The sequence below is a fragment of the Nematolebias whitei genome, chromosome 4 (assembly GCF_014905685.2).
Source record: "Nematolebias whitei isolate Nwh7 chromosome 4, NemWhi1, whole genome shotgun sequence".
NCBI classification, from domain to species: domain Eukaryota; kingdom Metazoa; phylum Chordata; class Actinopteri; order Cyprinodontiformes; family Rivulidae; genus Nematolebias; species Nematolebias whitei.
In genome coordinates, this window is record NC_056501.1 from 20,306,262 (window position 1) to 20,315,816 (window position 9,555).

A 9,555-nucleotide genomic window follows, 5' to 3' on the forward strand; every position below is an offset into this window, starting at 1 on the left:
CTGAACAGCAGATAGTCTGAATGTCTGGCCTCAGCAGCCATGTAGCCATGATGTTGTGGTGTTAAAGCTGACGGGAAGCCTCCGAGGTGGCGTCATGCTCCTTCTATGCAAACCCAGCCTGATTCCATCACCCTGCCTGACTCAGAATGTGGACTTTAGCTCCCGCTGCAAAACCCCTCAGTGCTTCTTATGCGATTACAGCGCCTATTTAGCATCTCTTATAAATACATTTTTATTTTCTGAAAAAGTGGCACTTGAGCTCCTTGAAAGGCTTTAAGTGCAGCACTTGTATACTGAGAATACTCACAGATTAACGGTTAATGCTGCGCCTGCACAAATACACGTCTAAAGAGCTGTTTTATTGCTTGTTCAGGTAAACTGCACCAGGTGATTGTTTTGACCAAATGCTGGAAGTTTGATGATGGGATTATTTAAATATAGCTGGAATATTTGTTTCCTGATTCGAGTCATTCCTTTCTTTCAGTAACGTTTTTTTTTTAAAGCGGTTTTGTTCTATTTGACTTTTTATGATTATTTTTATTGTTTTATTTTTTCAGATTGCTTTTTGCAAACAGATTAATGCACAAAGTTGTTTGTTTGTTTGTTACACTGAACTATTAAATTGTCTTAAGTAATTTAATGATGTGATCGAGTCTTTTTTTTTTTTCTTCCTGTTTCCGCAGCTCTGAAGATGAATACATCGTCTGTCACAGTTTATTTATATTCTTTTTTTTTTGTACCAACTTTTTTTGTAGTCATGGTTTATAATTTTTCTTTACTTGTCACTCTCTTGTAAACACTTTGTGCAGTAAACCACCAGCCGCTCCCTGCAGTCTGTGATTCAGTCATTTTAAATCCAGAACGCAGCAGAAGAATGAACAAACAGCGGAGCTGCTTATTTTTACAGAGGAATCCAAGGATTTTCCGTGGCTCCAGCCTTACCACCAACACTGACTCAGTATTTGACGTTTTGCACTCCAATATGGAAAACTGTCGTCTTGGGCTGTTTTTTTTATTTATTTATTTCTGTCTGTCTGTCTTTCTTTCCTTCCTTGTTAGTCACAACTTTGTTCTGTCCCTTGTTTATCACAGATTAGCTTTTATTTTATTATTAATATTAAACTTTTTTTTTTTATTCAGTGACCTAAATTTTTCTTTTTTTTTCTTTTTCTAACAAATGTTACATTTAGTTGAGGGAAAAAATACTGGAGGCCAAATAAATAAATTTGACTCCAGTTTGTTCAGAGTTTTGGATGAAATAAGGAGCAGTCACGTCCTGTTTTTATTATCACACCCTATTAATCAATATCCATCGATCCATTATCGTTACCCACTTCTTCCTTTTCGGGTCGTGGGAGTCACTGGTGCCCATGTCTAGCTGTCACTGTGCAAGAGGCCGGGGACTCCCTGGTCAGGTCTCCAGTCCATCACAGGGACACACGGAGACAAACAACCATTCATTCTCTCACCTAGGGACAATTCAGAGTTACCATCAACCTAACATGCATGTTTTTGGTCTGTGGGAGGAAACCGGAGTACCCGAGGAAAACCCACGCATGCACAGAGAGAACATGCAAACTCCACCCAGAGAGCCCCCCGGTCGGGGTTTGTTCCAGGGCCGAGGCTGTTTGACCTGCTTGCTGAGAGGGGAGGCAGCACTGTGCAACCCTACCGCCTATATATATATATATATATATATATATATATTTTTTTTTTTTTTTTTTCATTGAGCAGTCATTCTGTCAGAAATATTATGTATCTATCGCTACCAGAAATGGTCCAGCCTGCGCTGGAAATGCTACAGCTAGCTGTTACTGCAATTTATACTTGAGGTCTCTCTTGTAAATGAGTCCCCGAGACTCAATGGGACTAACCTGTATAAATAAAGCTTGAATGAATACTTGCAAATAACCAAAGAAGTGTTAAAGAAAAATGCATAATGCACAAATGACTTTTTAATGTAAAGATTATAAAATGGTGATTTCATAATTTCTTTAACGTTTTCAAGATTGGCGTTTAGGACGACTAATCCACTTCCCTCACTCAAACCAGCTGTTGGCGTCACTGAGGTCCCATTTACACGACAACAGCCCTCGTTCTCTGAAACTGAAGGTTTCTGAATCCAGGTCTGAGTGGAGATTTTCAAGGGAACACCCTGTGGAGGTGTGAAATGCTGCACAAGTGTGAAGTGTTACATGCGCCCTACAGGTGTATATTTTACGCATGCACGGCCAATCGGCAGACTTCTATCAACAACAATGGTGCTGGTGTATAACATGCTGCTTTCTGTATTACAGTAAGCAATAAACTATCATTGTTATTCATTCAACCTTTATTTATACAGGTTGATCCCATTGAGCCTCAGGGACTCATTCCACCATCAGTCCACTTGAATATTTTTCTGCTGCTTTCCACTCCAAATAAATAATTATATTCTACACACAGGGCTCAAGTGCCAGCACGTGTGCACAGGAGGTGCAAAATTCAGAGGGCCAGCTAAAGACCTAGCATGGCACCCACAGCAGAGTCGGGGGATTTCTGCGGTTCCATGTGAACACAGAATGTGGTCCATGTAAACAAGGATTTTTGTCCCCGAACAAACATCCAAAAAACTCCACGTTTCTAGTGGCTGTGTCCATGTAAACGGGGACTTGGTGAGAAATCCACCCTGTTGTTTGGAACAGAGGTTGTTCAAAGATGTATCTACAACAGGTGAGATGTTTTTTATTCCTTCTAAAAACAAGATAAAAAGAAATAGAAGTATTGCTTTAAAGCCAAACAGCACAAGCATTCACTGCTCAAACTATGAGCCGGAGCAACGGTTATAAAAACGGATGTAAAAATACAAATACCTTGTATGTTGCTGCTTCATATCATTTTTAACTAATTATTTTAAGAAAACATTCTGAAAAAGACAAAGTAGTTAAATGTGTAATAAAACAAAATGACCATTGTTTTTTTTGTTTTTTTGACCATTTTTAGAAACTTTTTACAGCTTTTTTTTTCTACACTGCATGGGATTCTTGAATGTACAGTAATCCCTCGATTATTGCGGGCATTACGTTCACTATGGTCCCCATCAAGTCCATATAATCCAGAGGAATCCGGATGAAAAAATCCGGGTGAGCTCTGGAGAAGGCACCGGACCTCCAAGCAATGCCTGATCGAAAGGCTTCATGGACCGGCAGCCAGCACTCAGATTGACCGATGAGGCTGGAAGTAGTCCTGGTCCGGTTCTGATCGGCTCTCTGCATCCACTGAGCGCCGAAGTCACTTATGAATAAGGACCAAACTTTTTGAATCCGGTTCGGATCAGATCAAAACTTTCCCTCCATTTCAGCAGAAGACAGTGGCCAGAAGCACTGTTGTCTTCTGGGTAATGTGGTTCTTTTGGACTGGTGATACATTAAAGGCTTACTGAAAGACGACTACAAAATGGCAGCACCTGTCCCAAGTTTTTTTTTTTTTTGGTTAACTTTTTATTGGAACCGTCTCAATCACGTGAGTAATATTAAAGTTGACAATCGTTGAAAAATGGCGAAAGAGCAAGTCTGAAAAAGTCGAACCACAAAGTAGCGAGGAACTACTGATCATTTCTGATATGGGCCACTTAGTGTTTAAAGGAGCGGCTCTCAGTTATGATGTAATGATAAAATAATGGGTTTTCTAAAGGAAAGAACTTTTAAGTAAATAAATAAGGAATGATGCTGAAGGGACAAAATAAAACTAATCCTAAAACCAAAGGGTTTTACTCACTTGGACAGAATAAGCCACCTGAAAGTGTTTGTTGGTTCTGGACTCCTGCCTCTCTGTGCACTTCCTCTTTGCTGTGCTTGTTTTAGATTTGCATGTTTGAGTAGATGTAGCCTACAGGTGTGTTCATGTGCATGTGTGGGTGGGTCTGGATTTATACCTGCATGTGGTTTTTATGACACGTTCTTGTGACTCTGGGTAAACACTCCATGCCTTAGTGTAAGCTCATCCTGCTGCTCAAAAGTGGGGACAAAAAGTTTAGTTTGTAAAGCTGTGCTGTATGTACAGCTCCTTAATACACCAGAAACAAATATTGAATTAGAGACCTTTATCACATGCACTGTTTTTATTATTGTTCATATTGTTAGTTATACTTTAGCCAAAGACACTATTAGAAAAGTTGTTTTTTTTTGTTTGTTTTTTTTTATTTTGTGGACATAATGTCTCATTATTATGAGCTTCATGTCCTCTTGATTCCCAGACTCCCCTCCTGACATTCTGAGAAGTCGGGGGCAGATTTGTATGCACGTGTCAGTGTGTGTGTTTCAGTGCTCCCATATAAGGAGGGTTTTATTGGAGAAAAGGAGATCAGAACAAAGCGGGGGGTGGGGGGGTATAATTGGCTTTGGCAGTGCCAGACGACACAATGACTCAACCATTGATGGAGGAATGGGCTCCCGGCTGTTCTGGACCAATGGAGGAGCAGGAAGCTGTTTTTCACAGCCTCTGATTGGCTGGACCAGGGACGCTGTCGGTCTCCAGGTAGCAAAGTGAACCTCTGAGCATCTCTGCCACCCCTCCTGGAGGAGGGAGGAGGTGTTGGCAGAGATGTGACCTCAGCTGTGGAGGAAAAAGAAAAAAATTTAGTTTGTGTATCATCTCTCCTGTTTGACCCCAGACATTTGTCCTGTGTTTGCATTTTTTTTTTCATTTACCCTTTATTTATCCAGGTAGTCTCATTGAGCCACGAGAACTCATTTTCAAGAGAGACCTGTTTAGGGAGCAGATGGGGGTTAAGGGCCTTCCTCATGGGCCCAGGGTGGGGCGAATGAGGGTGGGGGCAGGTGTGGGTGCTTCACCTACCCCACCCACATTTTTGATGTTGACTGTACCGGGGCTTGAACCGGCAATCTTCCAATCACAGACCCACCTTCTCTAACCTCTGCGCCACCACTCCCCCTCATTTGCATTTCTTCGGCTGCTGTTAGCATCACCATTCATTCCCAGGACTCTAAAACAAAATGTGTTTATGTTGAACTTGGCTGCCCAGCTCCCTTTTTCTCTTTAGTCTCCATTTCTAAGAGTGGCGTGGTGAAGAGAAAAACAGGCTCCAGTGTGGCATTTAAACTAGTAAAGGAAGGTTGGAGGGACTGCTGATGAGAGACTCAGGGAAACTTGTTTTTGTAATCATTTGCATCATTTTGAATTTACCTAAAATGAAAATCACATCCATACATGCACTTCAATCCACTCTCCCTGCATCACTCATTATATCTTCATGACTTCAGCTTGATGAAATTACTTGGCTGCTTGTACAACAGCCTCCCCGTGACACACAATTAACAGATAATTAATGCAGGTCAGAGGGAGGTAACCGATTGGCTGTGGCCTCGCCGGTGAGTGACATCTCCATCAATGGTCATCCTGAAGCATCAGAGCAACAAGTCTCCCATTCTCATCTGTCTGACTCTGACTTGTGTTTCATTCTTTCTGTTGATTTAATTACAGAACCTCAGAGATTACTTAAATCCTATTATGGGTGGGTGTTTTGGAAAGAAAGCCATCCTGATGAATTTTGAAGAAACTGTTTACCTGCAGGACTGAGGTCATTATTCCAATAAGAGGTGCATCATTTTCTAATGGTTTTTGTGCAGTTCTGTAGTTTTTCCAAAACACCTAAAATTTAGGTTTTCAAAGCCCAACATGAACTTAAATAACTGAAGTCTGCTGATACTTGATTATTATTGTTCCATCCATCTATCCATTTTCTTCTGCTTACCGGGGTCGGGTTGCGGGGGTAGCAACCTAAGTAGGGAGGCCCAGACTTCCCTCTCCCCAGCAACTTGGGCCAGCTCCTCCGTGAGAATCCCAAGGTGTTCCCAGGCCAGCAGAGAAACAATAGTCCCTCCAGAGTGTCCTGGGTCTTTCTTTGGGTCTCCTCCCAGTGGGAAGTGTCCGGAACACCTCACCAGGGAGGCGTCCAGGAGGCATCCTAGCCGGATGCACGAGCCACCTCAATTGGCTTCTCTTGATGTGGAGAAGTAGCAGCTCTACTCTGAGTCCCTCCCGGTTGATCGAGCTTCTCACCCTATCTCTAATGGAGAGCCCAGACACCCTGCGGAAAAAAACTCATTTCAGTCGCTTGTGTCCATGATCTCATTCTTTCGGTCACAACCCCAAAGCTCATGACCATAGATAAGGGTAGGAACATAGATCGACAGGTAAATCGAGAGCTTCGTCTTTTGACTCAGCTTTCTCTTCACAATGGTACAGCCCCCAAATGCCGCACCTATCTGCTTATCTCTCGCTCCATTTTTCCCTCATTCGTGAACAAGACCCCGAGATACTTGAACTCCTCCACTTGGGGCAGGACCTCCTCTCCGACCCAGAGAGGGCACTCTACCCTTTTCTGGCTCAAGACCATGGCCTTGGATTTGGAGGCACTGATCCTCATCCCGGTTGCTTCACACTTGGCTGTGAACCGCTCCAGTGAAAGCTGTAGATCATGACCTGATGAAGCCAATAGGACCACATCATCTGCAAAAAGCAGAGATGCAATCCTAAGGCCACCAAAACAGATCCCCGGAATACCTTGGCTGCGCCTAGAAATTCTGTCCATAAAAGTTATGAGCAGAATTGGTCACAAAGGGCAACCTTAGTGGAGTCCAACTCTCACCAGGAACGAGCCCAACTTACTGCCAGCAATGCGGACCAAGCTCTGACACCAGTCATACAGGGTCCTAACAGCCCATTTCAAAGAGCCTTGTACCCCATACTCCTGGAGCCCCCCCCCCCCCCCCCCCCCACACACACACACACACACATACACACACAGAGTTCCTCATGGAAGACTCTGCCAGACGTTCCCAGCAGACCCTTACAATACATTTGGGCCTGCCAGGTCTGACCGGCTTCCTCCCACCCTATTGGAGCCAACTCACCACCAGGTAGTCGTCAGTGGACAGCTCAGCCCCTCTCTTCACCCAAGTGTCCAAGACATGTGGCCACAGATCAGATGAGATGACAACAAAGTCCATAATCGAACTGCAGCCCAAGGTGTCCCGGTGCCAAGAGCACATATGTACACCCATGTGCTTGAACATGGTGTTCGTTATGGACAATCCATGATGAGCACAGAAGTCCAACAACAGAACACCACTTGGGTTCAGATCAGGGGGACCATTCCTCCCAACCATACCCTTCCAGGTCTCACTGTCATTGCCCACATGAGCGTTGAAGTCCCCCAGCAGAACAAGGGAGTCCCCAGTATGTGCACTCTCCAATACCCCTCCAAGGACTCCAGAAAGGGTAGGTACTTTGAACTGCGGTTTGGCACATAAACACAAACAACAGTCAGAACCTGTCCCCCCACACGTAGGCAGAGGGAGGCTACCCTCTCATTCACCGGGGTGAACCCCAAGGTACAGGCACCAAGATGGGGGCAACAAATATGCCCACTCCTGCTCGGCACCTCTCACCGGGGCAACTCCTGAGTGGAAGAGCGTACAACCCCACTCAAGGAGACTGGTTCCAGAGTCAGAACCATGCAGCCAGGTGAGTCCGACTATTTCTAGCCGAAACCTTTCAACCTCACACATCAGCTCAAGCTTCTTCCCCACTGGAGAGGTGACATTCCACGTCCAGAGTGTAGCCAAGGATCAGACCGTCAAGGTCCATGCCTTCGGCCACCACCCATCCCACATTGCACCAAACTCATTTGGCCCCTCCCACATGTGATGAGCCCATGGGAAGGGGGACCCACATCTCCTCTTCGGGCTGTGACCGGCCAGGCTGCATGGGTGAAAGTCTGGCCACCTGCGTGCCCCACCTCCAGGCCTGGCTCCAGAGTGGGGCCTCTGTAACCCACGTCTGGGCAAGAGAACATTGTTTCCATTGGTTGTACTTATAGGGGGTCTTTGGGCTGCACTCTGTCTGGTCCCTCACCTAGAACCTGTCTGACTTGTGTGACCCAACTAGGGCTATGAAGCTCCTGGCAGCATAGCTCCTAGGATCATATATTTCATATATCATAAATATATTATTCTTATAGGCCTTAAAATATGTAAAACTTTGTATTTGTCTACTTTCAGATTATATGGATTTCATTTGCCTTTTTTTTTTTTTTTTTTGCTGAAGGACAACCACGATTCTTCAGTAGAATTCTGCTGTATTTTAGGGTTGCATTGGATACCCCCCCTCCCCCATGTATATAAAAATATTTATTTTTTTCTCTTAACTTCTGAGTCATAATCTTCTCCATGTGGTGCTGTGATGCAGATCCACCATCAGCCTCCAAACTGAGAGTGTTGTGTTGTGTTATGATTGTGTTCACTCCTCTCTTTATTTTTATCTCTGTAGTAAAGAGTTTATTTCTCTTGTACAAAAAAAATAAAATAAAAATCAGAAATTATTTTGAAATATGTAATTACTATTGGAATATTTATTACTAAATAACTACAAAAATGATTATAAGTGTCAATTTTAACAATATTAACCCCAAATTTGGAGCAGCATAGTTTTTTGTTTGTTTTGTTTTTTGTCATTAACTATTTGAATTCAACTCTGTTAGCAAAATATCTCATGGACCAGTGAATAGATGTTAATGAAACCTTTATAAAATTATTATTAGTTGTACATCTACAACTGAAAAAAAAAATTGGAAGCAGTATAATTTAATATGGCCGCCACAGCCCAGTGATCTAATAAGACACAAAACTAGTACAGTGAAATCCACAGATGTGCTCACATTTGGCACGCAAGTCATTCACAACACAAATGATTTTCTCGTTGTGTTTAATTTTTGCTTAAAACTTTAGCATCATCTCTTTGAGTCACCTCTGTTTATCTGTTAGCCTGAACCAATGGACTGATTTGAAAAAAAAAAAAAACTCAAAATATAATCATAATTTACAACCTGATATATCATAAAATAGTTATTTTCAAAGTTTGACCCAAACCGCTAAAACACAGTCATTTCTCATCTCATTGTAATAATAGTGATGATTTTAGAGAATGTTTTGCTCCCAGTCCATGATGGCCTGTTGATGGTTCTGACGAAGCGCTACCAGAGTTGTCGGTGGATCCAACTTCTGCCTTCAAATTCAGCCTCGGTGACTAAAATCACATTTCAAAGAAAGATTCAAGTGAGCGTTTGTTGCAACAGAGGAGCTGCTGTGGTACTGAAGGTCTGTGGTTTGTATAGTGACATTAATAATCACGAAGAAGACCCCCCACCACCCTCAAGATACAAAGATCACAGTGCTCCCCTGTTCACATTCATCGTGAAACTGTTCAGTTTTGAACAGACAGACAGTCTTTAAGAGACAAAAGGTTCATGTAAAGGAGAAGAAATGAGGCTTTAAGTCACATGGAACAACCCCCCAGGGCTGTCTTGTCTCACTGGAGCAGACGTGCTCTAATCACAAGAATGTGACCCATTGTTTATTTTTATTTTTTATTGTTGGCATTGTTGATCATATTGTACACTTTGATTCACATGCTCAGGTTCTTAGGTCGTGTGTGTGTGTGCGTGCGCGTGTGTGTGTGTGTGTGTGTGTGTGTGTGTGTGTGTGTGTGTGTGTG